The sequence below is a fragment of the Pteropus vampyrus genome, unplaced genomic scaffold (genome assembly GCF_000151845.1).
Source record: "Pteropus vampyrus isolate Shadow unplaced genomic scaffold, Pvam_2.0 Scaffold13, whole genome shotgun sequence".
NCBI classification, from domain to species: Eukaryota; Metazoa; Chordata; class Mammalia; order Chiroptera; family Pteropodidae; genus Pteropus; species Pteropus vampyrus.
Window position 1 is genome coordinate 2,289,105 of NW_011888794.1, and position 5,154 is coordinate 2,294,258.

Below are 5,154 nucleotides of genomic sequence, written 5' to 3' on the forward strand. Positions count from 1 at the left end.
TTAAAATACAGAAATATTTTATGTTATAGTTGTTAAAATATAGTTCATTTAATCCTAACAACAATCTCATTAAGTAGGTACTATTATTATTATTATTTTTTTACAGATGGGAAACTGAGACATACAATGTTTACATCATTTGCTCAAATTCACCAAATAGTAATTAGTAGAGCTGGACTCTAAAATGGCTTCAGAAACTGCAAGTTTAACTACTCTGATAACGTCTAAGTAAAAAAAAAAAAAAAAAAAAAAAACCTAAAACAGTCTATTTTACTGTCAAGAACTATAGAGATAATATATTTATATTACTGATGCATAACTTAAAGACAAGAAATATGGAGTTGCTTGCCCTAGGTCACAGAACTAGCTAGTCATTGCACTAGAATTAGATTCAGGTTTTCTGATCCTTGAGTAACTACTCTTGAGCTGAATTAAAATTTTCCAAACAAATGTTGAAAAATTGTTCATATTTGAAGTTTTTCTTAAGTTAGTTTTCAAATAAGGTGTGGAGTTTAACTGTCATATTTAAGTTTTCTCTTTCAGGAAGGCCTTTTTTCATTGGGCACAAAGAACACTATAATGATTAAAATAGAAGTAAATAAATGAATAAGTGCACCATGTTTTCATACCATAAATGCATATTACCTTTACTAAACATCTTTGAGCTATAAATTTTATTGTCATTTCTTTCTATTATATTCTCAAATCCCTTTGCTCATGAAACAGTATAGAATGTAAGCAGATAGAACTGTAGTGCGTATATTCTACAATCTGTAGGAAAATGTCTCCGTTATTGGAATTCATACAAGACCGCATCTCAGTATGAGTAGCTGTTACCTGTCACTATTTTTGATGCTTGAGCTAAAGTATTTTTACAAAATGGTCTAGTGTGCAGTATATGAATTTGTGAGATAAGAGTTTTTCCTTGTAGCAATGAAATCCGAAAATCAATGTCAGATGGAAATCTTAGCTCTAAGAGTTAGGGAGATTGGTGGAAGAGCTTTAAAATAAGTGTGAATTTCAGCCACCAGACTTTGAAAATGTGGCAGTTATTGCAAGTGTGAAATTTGTGGGTGCAGATGGTTGATTAAGATATCCTAGGAGGGACCACTGCTATAAATCTCATACCAAAATTGGGAAAACTATTCTGATAAGGGGAATATCTGTCCTTTTACATAAATTTGTAGCACATGTTTTGCTGGATTCAGAAATTCATTAATGTTCAATTATCATCAGTTTATAAACATTCCAATCATATCATCTGAAAGAACTATTTAATAGTATGAAATATGTCAATTGGAGAGTGAGAGGAACATGTCAGAAGAGAAAAGAACTAAATGTATGAAACCATTACTATTACTATGTGTCTCACATTTCACATTGATAACCTTATTTAGGATAATTGTCTTTAAGTATTATTTACACACCCCCCGCCCTCGCCACACACACACAGTAAAAATGAGTACACATCGAATTTGACTCATCAAACCAAAGACACATTGAAAGGTATGAATACAGTGGATTCAATGTTTGTGACATGACAGAACACTCCTGTTTAAATGAATAATACCAAATGCAGTAAGAGCAAAAATGGTAACATTGTCTAGTACTTTCAAGTAAAACTGGAGATGTAAAACCAAAACACTTTTGCTTTCGTCTTACTTGGTCTTGGTCTTTTCTTCTCTTTTCTTCTTTTTTTTCCCCCTTCTTTCCTTTTTTTCTTTTCTTTTCTGCACTTATCACAGATTAACTTTAACTTAATTAACCAAATCTAAATAAACAGAATTAACATATGAATTTTCTAATACATACTTGCATTTTCCTTTTCATGATATATTACGTAGGGACACTACCCAAGGACATTTAATTTTAATAAATAAATGTATTCAGTACTTAGAATAGGTATTACAGTATATATCAGCTTTTAAATGAAAATAGTAAATAGGTTAAGCCTTTAGTGATAATTTTTTTGTTTTATAATTTTTGTAACAAATGTTATACAATTAATAGAATTTCACTAATAATGCTAAATTAATTTGCAAGCCAGTTTATTTTATTTTTTTCTTCACAAAAACAACCTTTTCTAAACAAATGGGACTTTGTCAAGCTAAAAAAAAAATATTCACAGCAAAGAAAATCACCAACAAAACAGAAAAGACAACCTACTGAATGGGAGAAGATATTCACAAAGCATACATTTGATAAAGGAATAATATTCAAAATATAAAGAAGAACTCATACAACTTAACAACAGAAAAACAAACAATCCAATTAAAAATGAGCAGAAGACCTAAATAAACATTTTACCAAAGAGGATATACAAATGGTCAATAGACATATGAGAAGATGCTTGATGTCGCTAATCATCAAATAATTGCAAATTAAAACCACAATGAGATATCACCTCAACCTTACACCTGTCAGTATGGCTATCATAAATAACAAATAAGTGCTGACGAGGATGTGGAGAAAAGAGAACTCTAGTACACTGTTGGTGGGATTGTAAGTTAGTGCAGTTGTTATAGAACCAGCAATTTCACCTCTACGTGTTTATCTGGAGAAAACAATAACTAATTCAAAAAGATATATGCACCCCTATGCTCATTTTCATTGTAGAATTACTAATAATAGCCAATATATGGAAGCAGCTGAGATGCTCATCAATAGAGGAATGATTAAGGAAGATGTTACATATGTACGTCTGTGTGTGTGTGTGTGTGTGTGTGTGTGTGTGTGTGTGTGAGAGAGAGAGAGAGAGAGAGAGAGAGAGAGATATTATGAGATATTATTCAGAAATAAAAAAGAATAAAATCTTGCTATTTACAACAACATGTATGGACCTAGAGGGTAATATACTAAGTGACATAAGTCAGACAGAGTAAGAAATACTGTATGATTTCACTTACATGTAGAATCTAAAAATAAATAAATAAAAAAAAATAAAACAAAATAGGAACAGCACCACAGATACAGAGAACAAGCTGATGATTGCCAAAGGGAAAGGGTGTGGGGGAATGAGAATAATAAAAAAAATTAAAAATTAAAAGAAATGAAAGAGAAATGAGGAAATTTGGAAGCCCAGTAAGGATCAATGATAAATAAGTATGAAATTACTCTATAAATGCCATTCTTACAAAAATTATCATCATAATCATTATCATCATCATTACTACTATTGCTCTACTACTACTACTACTACTACTACTACTACTACTACTACTACTACTGCTGCTGCTGCTGCTGCAATTAATATTTGGGTTTTATAAAACCTAAAGGAATCTAACAGATTCTATTTGTCCATGAGAGGAGATGCAGTACCATGGATTGATAATAGACCTGTCATAGAGATTAAGATCTGAATTCCAGCCCAACATTCAATATTTATGTGATTCAGAGCAAATTATTTTAGTTGTATGTGCTTCGGTTTCCTTATCTGTAAAGTGGGAATAAAAATTTTAGCTGAGTAATTCCACTTCTGGTCATTATGGAGTAACTTCTCTCAGACTTTTCTTCCTCTGTAAAAAACAAACAAACAAACAAAAAACTCTAAATCAAAAAAACAAACAAAAGCTTGTGAAATAAATGCACAGGCAAAGATCAGCAGGCAGGTTTTATCAGAGCAGAGGCTGTTACCTTATGACTACTATAATCCCTACAAAAAGTGAAATGCTGTTTATCATATGTTTTCTGATTCATTGTTTATGTACAACTGCTCGTTAGCCTTGAGGCTGCACCAAATATGACATTCTAAGAAAATTATCTGCTGCCCAAGACAAATGAAAGAAATATGTAAAAAAAGAACAACTTTTTCTCTCTCTATATATATACATGCACATACATAGACACATAAGTACATATAATACATAGATACAGTATATACATACATACATACACACATATTTTGAGAATAACTTCTAACATATCAATTTAAATTATCAGTAACATATAGAATTACCCTCCAAAATGCAATAAATTAACAAAAAATGATGAAAAATATGTCATACCTTAGTAAGTCACTATGAAACTGCATATATAACAGCCAGTATGGAAAGCATGCCAGATGAGAGACTGGCTCACTCACCTGTAAGGACTTATCCCCTTTTTCATCTTTTTATCATGAAGGATCCAAATTTTCACTTCAGAAAAATAACAAAAAAATACACATCATGGATTTTAGAGTTGTTACATGCCATTTCATGTGAGACTAGCCTTGCAAACAATTTCTAACGAAACATGGGACAATTGCTGACTACCATTCTAAACAGTATTTAGGAATCTTTATAATGACTGGTTGAAAACTCTGCTTGATAGTATCTGTCATATGAAATTCATATTATATAGAGTCGACTTTTTTTTAAAGAACTTGTTAAAAGTATTTCATAAGCTCCTATTAGCTGCCAAGTAAGCACATATAAATTTGAAACAGATTACCAAGAATCCAAAGAATTTATACTACAATAGTATTTCAACACTACATACATTTATGTCTAATGCCTATGTATAATAATATTTTCTAGAAAAGTGAATTATTTTTTATTTCACACTATTGAACTTAAGTTTGAAAAATTAAGGAGGTATTAGCGATGTAGGCAAATATAAAGGTAAATATATCCGATCAGAGACTCTATGTTATTGTATATGCTAAGTACATCATGCCAAACAAGCAAACATGCTTCTTTGTGTCTCAGATATTACAGTCTAAAGGAACACACATTTAATATTATTATAAAGTGTAAAGGGTGCTCAAATATGTTCAAGACTCAAGAAGAGCACATACCAGGAGCAATTTATCTGATAGAGGACAAATATAATCATGTTAACGTAAGACCTGATTAGAAGGTCTAACGTAAGATCACTTCACTACCAGGTGAGTGATCAGGAGTGATATGATGTGTAGTAATGGAAGAACGAGGATATTTTTCAAGTAGACTGCATAGGTGAAGGTCAAATGCTAGGAGAAGGCATTACAAGTTTGAAGAAGTTCCACTGGTCATTTCCCTTCTCAGTTCAGAGCTCTTTCTTGGTTCCATTATTAAGACCTCATCCTGCTTTGGAATGCAACACAACGGTAGCTATCAATCTTCACATTCTTAGTTAATGTGACGTCTATACACATTTTTAGTTATGAACAATGACTTTCATATTTTTTAGTGT

The 5,154-nt window shown here is 31.3% G+C and overlaps 1 protein-coding gene across 1 annotated transcript in view; it reads left to right on the forward strand.

Moving 5' to 3' along the window:
• PCDH9 (protocadherin 9) overlaps positions 1-5,154 on the forward strand; it is an 884,562-nt gene that overhangs the window by 324,917 nt on the left and 554,491 nt on the right. The gene's annotated exons all lie outside the window — the stretch shown is intronic.